At 34.8% G+C, this 14,279-nt stretch overlaps 1 protein-coding gene across 7 annotated transcripts in view; it reads left to right on the top strand.

The window, feature by feature from the left end:
• The window catches only part of ARHGAP24 (Rho GTPase activating protein 24), a 509,415-nt gene that overhangs the window by 413,546 nt on the left and 81,590 nt on the right, over positions 1–14,279 (top strand). The window lies entirely within an intron of this gene.

Consider the following 14,279-nt stretch of genomic DNA (forward strand, 5'->3'; position numbering starts at 1 on the left):
GTCAAACAAATAAATAAAATCTTTAAAAAAAAAAAAAAAAAGAGGATGCTCTTGTTGGGCTCAGGAGATTCAGAGCTTAGATGCAGGCTGGAGGAAGTCCAGAGCTTATGGGAGCCATAATAAATAAATGATACCTCTTATTCTCTGAATCATAAATGATTGCACCTGACTGTTCAGTTCATGCTTCCTTTATAATTTTCTTCATTTCATGTCTTGTAGCCTTAATAAGATCAAAATGCCCTGGTGAAGAGAACTTATCATAAATTCTTTTTGTACTCCTCACAGTGCTGTCACAGTTCTGAAAGTATATTAAATTTAAGCAGGTGTGGTATTAAACTAATTGCCAGCTTATTATGTTTTTCCTAGGCACCAAGTAACTACATATTTAGGCTTTTAGAAAGAAGGAGAATGTTGTGATTTAAAGGGCTCAAAATGAATCACTTACCACTCTGAACTATATTAATCACAGTCCCAACTGTAAAAGGTGACACACTCAAAATTAGGATGATTTGAAGAAAGTTTCTGTACAAAGGTATTACTTACACAAGTGTGGGTGGTGTGCAGGAGGATTACAAACAATAGTGAAATAACCTGGTTTTAATAATAGCAGAGGAGCTTTTTTAGACTGAGATGTAAGGAACAATGGAAATGAGGTCTTAGTAGAGCTCTGGAAAGAGTGCTGGTGCAGAAAATTTTCCCAGGGAGGAGTAGTGATTCTTGGTGAAAATACAGAACCAACTCAAGGTGACCCCACAACTAGAAAGTCAAGGAAATAAATGCCCGGATCTTACACTTCCTCCTCCCTCCTGTCTCCTGCCTTGGCTGCCTATTGGCCAAGCACATTGGGAAGCTGTTGGGTGAAACCCTGATAACTATCATCTGTGTGATTTAGTCTCCCTGTGCAGGAGTCTGGGTGGAGAAATGCAGAGAGTGTATTTGAAGGAGCCTGTGGAAGATCTTTGGCACATTATCTCTTATTGGAACCTGTCCTGATCCTTAAAAATCTGTACTACTAAAGGGTTTAGTAGTAGAATAGTATTACTGAATATATTTATACTCACTAAGTCAAATGCCTGTATGATGCTACTCCACTTTAAATGCACAATAATGTTTTATGTTGCTATCTTTGAGATACACAAACAGTGCAGTGGGAATCAGAAGGGAGGGACCAACTTCACTTGGAGAGTCAGCAAGCCTTCTAGTGTAGGTAAGATCTTTTTTTTTTTTTTTAAAGATTTTATTTATTTATTTGACAGAGAGAGATCACAAGTAGACAGAGAGGCAGGCAGAGAGAGAGAGAGGGAAGCAGGCTCCCTGCTGAGCAGAGAGCCCGATGCGGGACTCGATCCCAGGACTCTGAGACCATGACCTGAGCCAAAGGCAGCGGCTTAACCCACTGAGCCACCCAGGTGCCCTAGTGTAGGTAAGATCTTAAAAGATCCCAGTGAAGAAAGGAAGAAGGAAATGTTATGCAGAGGGTACAGGATGAGTCATGAAAAAGAATAGTATGACTGAAGAAAACAAGAATAATGGGGCGCGCCTGGGTGGCTCAGTGGGTTAAGCCTCTGCCTTCGGCTCAAGTCAGGATCTCAGGGTCCTGGGATCGAGCCCTGCATCAGGCTCTCTGCTCAGTGGCGAGCCTGCTTCCCTCTCTCTGCCTGCCTTTCTGCCTACTTGTGATCTCTGTCAAATAAATAAACATACTCTTAAAAAAAAAAAAACAAGAATAATGGAAAAAGAAAATTGGCCTTTGGAGTTAAACTGAAACCTGGTTAAACTCCAACCCTGCTATTTATTAGCCATGTGATGCTGAGAAAAGATCAAAATCTTTCTGGTGCTTAATTGTACCTTCTTTAAAACAGGCACAATAATTCCTATGGGTTACTTGCACTGATTAAATGAGATAATATATTAAAGGTATCAATAATTATATGCTGTTCCTAAGAGCACTCTCATTAGACTCACAGACTGTTATTTCCAAATAATCACTTCAGCAACCAAGTGATGACTTGTTTTTAGGCTGAGAAACTATGGATTAAAAAGGCAAACAAACAAAGCAACAAAGTAACTTTCACCAACTTGGAGTCATATGATAACTTATGTGTTAGATGTAGATCACTTAAAAGAGTAAGCAATCCTGTTATTTCCCCTTTATAGTTGTTCTCTGTTGGCATTTAATATTGGTACCATGATTTCCCTGCCTTTACTCACTTCTTACTTTGTAATATGTTGTAAACTGTCCAAAGATCTTCCCTTGAATTTCAGTATATTTCATGTCCAGCTTGTGTCCATCTTAAAGAGCAGTAAGTAATGACTTTTAATGAATGGAGTCATATAATTCTTCAATTCTCTATTTATTTATTCATTGAAAATCTCTTAACCACTATTACAGTTTAGTCTTGCCTTCTTCACATTTTCTGAGTAGGGTCAGGTTTTTCTATTATCTGAATTATTGAGTTTGCTGACTTTGAGGTGTTTATGGACTCTGGTGAAAAGAAAGCCAGTGACCTTGATTTAGTCTTGCTTTCATCTACAAAATATTCTTCTTCAGTAAATAACTGGCTTTATTTTTTTTTCCTTTTTTCTATCTTAGTGTATATAATGTATATGTATGTTCCAGTCCATTTATTTTATGCCCTTGCCCCCGACACCCCACTCCCACCGCAACAGAAAAGATCAGGAAAGATAGCATACAGCAATTACTTCTTCGATGGCTTTTTTACATTATGTTTGAAAAAATATTCTGTTATTTCTCATTAAGTGCTTTTTAGGAATCTTGCTATTCGTTTGTCAATGTAATATGTCCCTCAATTTGCCAGTTTGTATTCAGAGGTCAGCCAGATTTAGGTTGGCAATTATATATGAGTCTTATTACATGGCCTTAAACAGCAATTGGTGTACTGACTTCTAATACTACTGTACACACCTGTGGGCATTTAATGAAATGTTAATTGATGATAATATGCTGAGTTGAATTGACTTGCAGATTCTGGCTGATCACTCTTCAATTTAAAATTATGAGATGCATAGCATTAATCTGGTAGCAGGCAGGATCAAATTTTAATTTATTGCATGTGTCTAGGAAGCTGTAGAACTTTCGGAATTCCAAGTATATATTTGTAGTAGATATGAAAGATACCATATAACAAAAAAGTGAGTACAACAGAAAACATCTGACAACTTTTTCTAGGAGCTTTTCCTTGCTTTTGTTTTTCTTTCATTTAAAAAAGTTCTCATTTGGGTTCAGTTATCCAAAATTCATAAAAAAGCTAGGTGACTTTTTTTCTTTTAGCATGTATATTCTTTCTTGGATAATTGTTAGAACCTTGAACTTCTTGTTAATGCCCAAAGTGATGTTATACTTTTCTGCTTAGGACAGCCACCATTTTTTAAAGTTTTGGAAGTAGTTAAAGATTATTTGGAGAGGTGGGAAGGAACTCCTAAAATACGTTAAGTGTTTTCAACTTTATGATGGTTTTCTTAAGATGCTTCTCATTTGTTTTAAGTAACTTTGAAACATAGGACTCCATATTTATGTTTCCAAGTGCTTGCAACTGGTTATTGGGAGTTATAATTCTAAGGGAGAATTTCAAATTTTTCATTCATTTTCTTACAAATATTATCCAAAATTATAAAATTTACTTTTTAAAAAATCCAAGAAAAGCCTTCTGTAATAATTCTGATATAATTAGCCAGAGTGACTCTAATTTGCAGTAAAAAGAAATGAGTTAATGTTTTAGTAAGACAAATTTGGTATATATATATTTTTTTAACTTGGTATATTTCTGAATATCAAAATTAATTTGTATCCATTAAGGTTGTTGGGTTTTTTTTAATTATCTAAGTGGAGATTTATTTGCTAGGCAAACACTCCTCAATACTACTTATAGTTAAAGTAATATTCCATTAATTAAGGAAACAGAACCCTTAAACTTCAGTTCCAATTTTCATCGTCATCATTATTACTATTATTATTATCATCATTATCATTGTTATTATCACTATTCCTCAACTTATATCTGGAGTTAGGGGTCTAAACTAATTGTCCCATTCCAATTACAAATAATTCCAAGACCTTACAGAAGAATAGGGGCAAGAAAATCATATGTTGTTCCATTTTGTGATTACAAAATAACCCTTAGTCATTTTTGAGTCATAATTAAGTTATAGTCATTTATAGTCAATATAGCCAATTATTGTCATAATTGAGTTAAAGCTCAATTATCTTAAGAATTTGACAAATCAGATTTCCCTAAATATTTAAACGTGTTTATGCACTAATTGAAATCCCTGAGCTATTTTATTTATTTACTATTTTATTTGAGTGAAGTTGACACCCAGTGTCACATTGGTTTCAGATGGACAACGTAGTGATTCCCATCTCTCTGTGTCATGCTGTGCTCATCACAAGTGTAGTATCGTCTGTCACCAAACAGTGCTATTATGATTACACTGACTATATTCTTTAGGCTGTGCCTTTTAGTCTCATGATTTATTCATTCCATAACGGGAAACCTGTACCTCCCACTCCCCTTTATCCATTTTGCCTATTCCACCACACCTTTCCCTCTGGCAAACACCAGTTTAGTCTCTGTATTTATAAGTCTGATTCTGCTTTTCATTAGTTTGTTCATTTATTCACTCACTTTGTTTTTTTAGATTTCACATATGAGTGAAATCATGTGGTATTTGTCTTTCTTGATCTGACTTATTTTGTGTAGCATTACACCTTCTGGTTCTATCCGTATTGTCACATCTCTGAGCTGTTTTATTTATTTATTTATTTATTTATTTAAAGATTTTATTTATTTATTTGACAGACAGAGATCACAAGTAGGCAGAGAGGCAGGCAGAGAGAGAGGAGGAAGCAGGCTCCCTGCTGAGCAGAGAGCCCAATGCGGGCTCCATCCCAGGACCCTGGGATCATGACCTGAGCCGAAGGCAGAGGCTTTAACCCACTGAGCCACCCAGGCGCCCCTCTGAGCTGTTTTAAACCATAATAATGTATTTAATTCTCCTAAGTACTTCTGCCACCTTCCAAGGCAGACTGAGAGATCTGCCAAAATCTTCCCAAGCATGTAATGAGTACTTATCAGCCTTATGTCCAAATATTTAGATTTCATAAACATTTTTCTTTTAAAAATTCAAAAACTCAGTTTTATTACTTGGATTCTCTATGCATATAACCTATTTGGTTTTAAACCATCTCTTCACCAACCTATTTGGACTTAAAGCAATTCTACACCCTTCTTTAATTATAATTTTTCTTATATAACTCTATATAACCCTGATTGTATGGTTGTGATTTTGATATTGAAAATTGATGGACTAACCTATCAGAAGCAGTAAAAGTTTTGAGTTCCAGAAAATTTGGGAGGAAATTCAGTTTTTTAAAAAATGCGTAAGAAATATATTAGACTGACTAAATTAGGAAATCTTGCCTAAGTCATGTTATAAGAAATAATTCAAGTAATCTATAACCAGCCTCTGTGCAGTTATGTTAGTGCATTCATGTGTGTTTATTTTAAAAGAAATCATCCTAAATGTGTTCATATCACCAATATGAGAATTAAAAAGAGGAAGTTGGCTTAGCCTAACAGCGTTAATCATTCTAAATTAGTATACAAGGGTTTTGAATCAAGAAGCAGATAAGGAGGGGGCGCCTGGGTGGCTCAGTGGGTTAAGCCGCTGCCTTCGGCTCAGGTCATGATCTCAGGGTCCTGGGATCGAGGCCCGCATCAGGCTCTCTGCTCAGCAGGGAGCCTGCTTCCTCCTCTCTATCTCTCTGCCTGCCTCTCTGCCTGCTTGTGATCTCTCTCTCTGTCAAATAAATAAATAAATAAATCTTTAAAAAAAAAAAAAAAAAAAAGAAGCAGATAAGGAGTAGTAGTATTCCTTATAGGAATTTCTATGCCCATAGTTAATTTGGGAACATGTGACTTTCTAGCCCCTATTCCTTCTATAGGGTTTTGGAATGATTTGTAATTAGAATGGGACAATTAGGTGAGACCCCCCAACTCCAGAAATAGATTGTTAATAGGAATTAACAAAGTGAACACAGAGACTTTTCAACATTTATTGAGAAAACAGCTTACACTTGAGGAAATTATAGAGTTTATAATATGTTTATATCAAGCAAGTTAGAAAAATATTCACAAGTGTCCTTACTAGCGCAAGTGATAATAGTTATGAAACACCATTCTAAATGTTACATTCTTGGCACATTTTACAGATGTGTTCTTTGTGAAGCTAGCTAGAAGGCTGGATTCAAATTCCAGACCCCTAAGGCAAGTTTTACATCCTGCCCTTCCAAACATACACACTAGAGCTGATGAAACCCAGCAAATCCAGACATAAACCGTGGGAGACAAAGTACTGGACAGTTAAGCTGTTCTGATTGTTAAGTTAATTTTAGTTGCTTAGGAGAACAAAATTCAAAATCAAACCAAAATCAGAGTTTTCTTAATTTTACACTATTACAGTGATTACTAGTTGTCATTCATTGAGTGGAATAATTTGATGTTAAGTTATCTTCATAGCATTTTATTTTAAAATGCCATTTCTTTTGTATATAACAAAACCCATTCTATAAAATTGCTGTGTAAAATTGAACAATTAGCATCTGTGGCAGGTAAAACTAATAGATAATGTATAAAGGAAAAGGTCCCAATTAAATTAAATCTCCTATTGAGCAAATACCAAGCACTGCATTCAAGTAAAGGTAGTAAAATTTAGCTTTAAAAGTGATTTATGAACTTAACCCCATTCCTTCCCATTTTGCCTATAGGCAGAGCTGTTTAGAAACACCTGCTCAATGCTAGTTCCTTTTCTTCCAATGATTCTCTTCTAAATGTTCCAAATACTTTTAAAGTAACAAACTTTGGGGAGAAATCAATTATTATATTACTATCAATACTTATTGAAGATTCTGAGGAGAATGAGAAAAATTGAGTATTGCTTTAATGAAAAAAGGAGACATCTATAAACCTCCTCTCTCCTACTTCATCAATTCTTCCCTCTCCAGTGAATAATGCCCATAAACATACAAAATTCTGTAGTATTTCTCATCTTAAATCCTCTTGGCCCCATAACTCCCCTACCCACTCACTTCTACTCCCCATTTCACGGCACTTTTATACACTACAATGTCTATAGGGGTTGTTATACTGAGTGTTTCTGTTTTCTCTCTTCCATAATCTTATCAACACATTTTAAGGATGATTTTATTTGTGCTGTTCTGATCAATCCTCCAAGGACACCAATAATCACCATGTTGCCCAAACCAGTGACCTCCACATTCCTAAACCGGTGGTCTGTATTCACTCTGTCATCATTTTATTTAACCTCTCAATAACACTTTACTCACCTGATCAACTTTCTCCACTCAGACTCTCTTGTTTCTCTTTCAACCTTACTAGCTGTACTTTCTCAATCTACTTTGATGATTCCTCTTCCTTTTCTCCATCTCTAAACATGGGAGTTCACTTGAACTTCATTTTCTCTATTCTATCCACAGTATTCCCTGGGAACATCATTCAGTCCCATGTTTTTAAATATTGCCACACAGGGGACTTCCAAATCTGCATCTTTAGTCTGGATCTCACCTCTGGACTGCAGACTTTGTTTTGTTCACTGCTGTATCCTCATAACATAGAATAGTGACTGGCACAATACAGGTGTTCAATAAATATGTGTTGGAAAAATTAATTAGTGCTCTGCTTTATTTCCCAGGGTTATCATAAAAACCAAAAGAATCAGAGATACAAGAGTAACTTGCAAACTGTAAATCAACGTGTAGTTAACAATCTTGCAGATTGCTATTAATCAAAAACAATAAAAGGGATGGGATATGAGAGAATTTTAAAAATGGATTTCAGCATTCTAATCTAGATCTTCAAAAGTGGTATATCGTCCCAAATTCGGTGTTCTATTTCACTCATCAAACTCTGGGCATCAGGGAAAGAGGAATAACAAATCTGTATTCAGATACAAAAAGAAATGGTCTAATGTTTGCTCTGATAAAACTATGGTATCCTTAATGTATGAGGCCCATAAATTTGCTAGACTCAGTAGTCCCAGCTCGAATGTCATGTCCTTGCAAAACTAGTAGTGTTAATCATTTACAATGCAAATAAGTAATTCACAAAGTTATATGATCCATAGCTTTAGAGCTTAATGGCTGTCACTGTAAGAATAGGATATGTATACAAGCTAACAGGATGAGTGTGGCTGAAGTGCGTGAATTCTAAAATGTGTAGCCTCTGCCTAATAAAGCAAATTATCTTGAACAAGAACAGTGGTTGTCAAACTTTATGATACATCAGAATCATCTGGCAGGCATCTTAAAGCACAGATTGCTGGGGCCCACCACCACCGTTTCTGATTTGATTGATTTGAGCTTGTGCCCAAGAATTTGCATTTCTAACAAGTACCCAGTTCTTCCTGCCTTTCTAGAAACATACACTCTGGTTTCATCTCACTTTGAGAAACACTGCAGGAGAGGGTGTATTTATGGGCTCACGGAAGGTATAAAGTTCAATATAGCTCCAAAAAATTTTCCCAAACTTTCCAGTATTCCTCGACATTTAAGTGATCATTTGTGCTATGTATTTAATAAAATAGTACTTTTAATTTTAGATTTATTCAAACCAATAAACTCTCTGCCTTGCCTCTTGGAGTATTAATCACATTCCATTTGCTACAAGATGGTGATTATTGCATCGAGACTTGCTTTCTCTTTTGACTCTGGTCTGCATCATCATTGTTGGAGTAACACTGATCTAAATATACTTAATCAGCTATTCTACCTGCCTGCTGTCTATAGCAATCAGATAAAATTTTGAATTCACTGATCTCCAAACTAACCAAGCTAAATTAGAAGAGGACATAAACTCTAGATGTCTTGGCTCTGTAAAGAAAATATGCTATCTATTTCTTGGAAATGTCAATCAGAATATAATTAGATGCTGAAAAGGAAGTGCCCTGATTCTGAGCATCTGACATAAGGGAGAGTCAGAATGTATTGTTGGGCTTAAACCTATTCCAGGTTCAGGGCAATCTACAAAACAAATATCCAAAATATAATAAATGGTATCATTTTGAGGTAATGTACCTGACACAAATAGTAGTGTTTTGAAAGAATGAGTTCAAGAATGTGAAAAATTAATGAAAATATAACTATGCCCGTTTGAGGTTTTAAAATTTTCATCAATTATTTAAAAGTAAATGGATCACAGCTGTACTTTTAAAATCATGACCAATAAAAGTGTGCCTGGATGGCTCAGTTGGTTAAGCATCTGCCTTTGGATCAGGTCATGATCTCAGTCCTGGGATCCAGCCGCGTGTTGGGCTCCCTGCTCTGTGGGGAGTCTGCTTCTCTCCCTTTCCCTCTGCCACTGCTGCCCCAACTCATGCTCTCTCTTTCTCTCAAATGAATAAATAAAATCCTTTAAAAAAATGACCAGTATGAAAGTCAATATTTACTTGTAAAACAAATCAATAGTTACTTTCCTATAAAAGGATTTTACTTTATGGGCGTATTGAGAATATTTGTTCAAAAATAAGCTAGATTTCTGTATTTCAAAGGATTCAAATTACACATAATTTACTGAAAGATTTAGGATCAAAATTTTTATACATGGCAATAAAAACAGCGTAGAATACCATGTCCCAAACACTATTCCAAATATTCTGTGGTATTTTTCATTCAGTTAATTCACAATAACACCCTGAAGCAGCTGCCTTTTGCCCTCTCAGTTAAAGAGTTAAAGATGAGGGATCTCGCAGCTAATCAATGACTAATTTGAAGTTGATGAACCTGCTTCACTGTCCTTCACTGACCATTTTTTAGTAATTCTTTATAAGTACTGTTTGTTTTTGCAGTTTGATCCAGCTAGCACTTTTGGTCTCATACTCACATTTCTTAACATATTTTATGGTGATGTTTGAGGAAGGATGTTTGAGAAGTAACTTGTACAGTACAAAATGTTTATGTCAATGCTTCCTGTATCTGTAGCCAAATACGTGGACTTCTAGCAAATCATTTCTAAACTTCATGATTAGAAATCTACCGTATATAATAAATACCAGTCAATCTATAATTGGATAAAAAGTGTGTGTTTATAGTTATTTTCATCTTAAACATAATTTAGCTATGTAATGAAGGGGAATTCTTACAAAGGGATTATGACCTAGTAAGGGGCATAAAAAATATGTAAAACAGTATTATAAAGTGCTCCTGAGGGGACCTGGGTGGTTCAGTGGGTTAAAGCCTCTGCCTCAGGCTCAGGTCATGATCCCAAAGTCCTGAGATCAAGGCCCGCACAGGGCTTTTTGCTCAGCAGGGATTCTGCTTCCTTCTTTCTCTCTGCCTGCTTGCCTTTCTGCCTACTTGTGATCTCCATCTCTCAAATAAATAAATAAAATATTTAAAGTACTCCGGAAATTAAAAGGTAGAATTAATTTTATTATAAGGCACGATAATAGTTGGTAATGCATTTGCTGTGTGGTATTGACTATACATTGCAAACAAAATGATAATTATTGCTATCGGTCCCCTAATTAAGTCTCATTTTCTGATTTAGGGTTTTTAAAATATTCAAAATCTCATTAGAGAGCCATGCAACTTTTCTGTTGACAATATGCATTGAAATTTTGCCCTTCTGATACTTTTAAAATTAGCCTTTGAGAGAGAAATACTTGGAAAAAAGTGGGATTAGCAAAGCATACCAAAACTCTTAATATTCAAGTAACAATGTTTCTGCAATATACAAAAACATATGAAAAAATTACATATGATATTGATCATGAGACCAATTTGTTTTCTGGCTTTATTTTGTAAACTATGTGCTGTTTTATTATTTTTGTTGTTAATATTAGGAGATGGTGGTATCCATAGAAGCCTGTAATTTGTAATTTGTGCTTCACATAACTTGCGTTATTTTCCGAATATCAGGCTCCATAAAAGGGAGGATATGTTTTCCTGTCTCAGTAATTTTCCACTAATATCCTTCAGAGTTTACTTTATATCTTACAGTTTATCATTAGAGTTCATTCGACTACCAATAAAGACACAAACTAAGTTCTGAGGCAGGTAGTGCTTTAAAAAAAAAAAAACAAAAAAAAACCCTTGCACTTCTATGCATGAAAATTAGAAACTCCAGATAGAAACATTTTTCTGCAAGCCATATAAAACAAATAGTACAAAAGGTCTAGTTTTGACCTGATTTGTAATTAGGAATGAGGAAACATTCTGCTTGTGAAATTATTAACAGTATCAGAGGTGTTCACTGAAATGTCCCCAGGGTCTGTACCCTGGACTGTACTCGGAAATGAACCCAAATGTCTAGGACTACAGTTTCTCTTGAGCAGCAACTTGTTTTAAAATTTAAATGCAAAGAAATAATATGTTTAAAGGCTTATTTACTCAAAATGATACACATACAAATACTTTGCTTGGGAGAAATTGTAATTATGACAACTTACAAGTATTTTTCTCTAAGGAAAAAAATGACAAAAATTTACATTGGTAGCTGTTTTTGGAAATTTCCACACAATAAATTCAGAAAAATATTTCTTTAAATATATTTTTTAAGAAAGGTAATGCACATAATAGCAGCAGTCTCTTTTTTACTGAGAAAATCCTAGTGACATGATGTAGTCTGCACTCCCAGCAGCACTAACCTCCTGTATCAGATCTTCCTTTGGAGATGTGCTCGGAGATCAGGATCTGGGGAAAGAGGGAGACGAAGTCATAGGTAAATTAATGAGAACTCAAAGTCAACAATCTTAAGCATCACTGAGTGACGTTAGTGACAATTACCTTCCAGTTCATCTGGAATTTTTATGGATTTAGTGCTTTCATGACCATATCATTCCAATCATTTGCTCTATTCAATAATGCTTTTTTTCTCATACCAAATAATACAAGTTAGAACATCTGGAATAATACAGGAAACAACACATGGTTGAGCATCTGGAAAATAGAGAAAGGAGGGCAAAGAAAATCCCAATCCTATCATTCAGAGATAACCATTGTTAAAATCATTGTGAATTTCAATCTAGTATCTTATTTATCTTTCTGCCTATATGAAAATTGAGATAACATCATATATAAAAATGTTTATGTTTCCTTTTGTATAACAAAGTCATATTAAGTATCCTTCAAAATCCCATTTTATGGCTGCATCATAAGGAATATTATCCATACTCTTATAAACAATGGGCATGAATATGTTGGCATACCTTTTCCAATATTTCTCTTAAAATTTAAAAAAAAAATTCTGTGCAGAGGTGCCCAGCTTGCTAGTCAGTAGGGTATGCTTTTGATCTTGGGCTTGTAAGTTCAAGCCCCACATAGAGATTTCTTAATTAATACAATTTTTTTAAAGTCTATGCAAAGTTATTGACCAAAAATATAATCTCTTAAATTATTATTTTATAAGTATTAAAGGAGTCAAATTTTTCATATGGTTAATTGATATTGCACCTCTTTTTAAAATTAACTGTGCATTTATTTTATTGTAGATTTCTTTAGCCTACTTTTTAATTTTAGATGAAGCTCTTTCTTAGTCTATTAAATTCATTAAGCTTTCTTAATCTCCCTTTTAATTTTGGCAAAAGTTAATTATGTCAGTTATTTACTATATTTCAAAGAATCTATGTTATTTCTGGGAAAGAAAAATTTATACCAAATGCAAATATACAGAAGATCCCAGTAAAATGCACATGTATTTTCAATTATATATATAAACAAGCAAAATTGAATAATGTGACCTACTCAGTTAACTTAAATCACAAATACTTGAAGTATTAACACTACCACCAAAGCATTGCTACCAACCCAGGTTGATATATAAAAGATATGTACAATTTTCTAAAACATTGTATCCTTTAAATATGTCTGCAAATCCAAAGTAGTATTAAAAAATAGGGCACCTGGGTGGCTCAGTTGGTTAGGCGACTGACTGCCTTCGGGTCAGGTTGTTATCCTGGAGTCCCAGGATCAAGTCCCACATCAGGCTCCCCGCTCAGCAGGGAGTCTTGTTTTCCCTCTGACCTGTCCCCTCTCATGCTCTCTCTCTCATTCTCTCTCTCAAATAAATAAAAGATCTTCTAAAAATTTAAAAAAATAAATAAAATAAAAATGAAAATAAAAATAAAAAGGAAGCTGCACAGGTATTTCTTTTCAAGCAGAATTGAACAATGGAGAATTGAACAACAATGAATTAAAAAATGACTGTTATATCATATATTGTATTATATACACATATACATATGTATATATTCATATATGGATTGAAGATGACTGTGACACTCTTACTGTAGTGATAATTACATCTCAAGACTGTTTTTTTAAAATTTCACCTTTTGAAAAAATTTTAGATCCATGAACAGTTAAATGGAACACTAAGCCCTGTAAAGGATAAGCAAAGACAGTGAAACTTGATTCACATGGTTGAAGGTCAATATTGAATTTATTTATCAGATCATAGATTTAATAAGTTGTTTTTGAGCCCCTTCAATTGCAAGGTGCAGTACCAGCTCTTAGACCCAAAGGGCTATGAATTAGAACAGACGGCATCTCTCTTTGGAAATCACATATTTTCAGTAGAGTGTCTAGTTCATGTTTATATAAATGTCTCCAATTGTTTTAATCACATTCGTAAAAATCAGTCTCTATTTCCACCGAGACTGGTAAGTAAAGTTTTTTTCATCTTTCCCCACCTCTTATTAATACACTGAGGAATCAAGATTCATATCCATGGGTGAAATTCACAGATGGGATTTCATATCTGTGATTGGCAGTCTAAATGAGAGTCAGGGTCAGACATACAGCCCTACTGGCAGAGATAGAAAATCAAATGAAAAGTCAAGGGATAATGGCCAGTTGTGCTTATCATTCTCTTTCTTCCCTGCTTTCAGGCAGAAACACACTCCAGCGGCTGTCACTCACTCATTACCAGTCTGTCTCTGCCTGGGCTGGGAGTGACACCGCAGGATATTGCTGTCTGAATTGCTAAGCATCCCTTAGGCAAAGACAATAATTAAAATATTCTGATTTCAAAATGGTAATTGTTTTGGCCTAGCACTGTGGTATAAGTGGATAAGAATACAGAATAAATTGTTAGCACTGGGCCATGCCAAATGAAGCATGTCTTCCTTTTGTCATTTAGTTCTTTCTGCCACTTCTATGTAATATGTCCTTACATGCATATTAATATATGGCATATTTACACACGGGTACAGCATATAATTTTAATGTGCATTGTTATGTATCA

Source organism: Mustela erminea, chromosome 2 (assembly GCF_009829155.1).
Source record: "Mustela erminea isolate mMusErm1 chromosome 2, mMusErm1.Pri, whole genome shotgun sequence".
Classification (NCBI taxonomy): domain Eukaryota; kingdom Metazoa; phylum Chordata; class Mammalia; order Carnivora; family Mustelidae; genus Mustela; species Mustela erminea.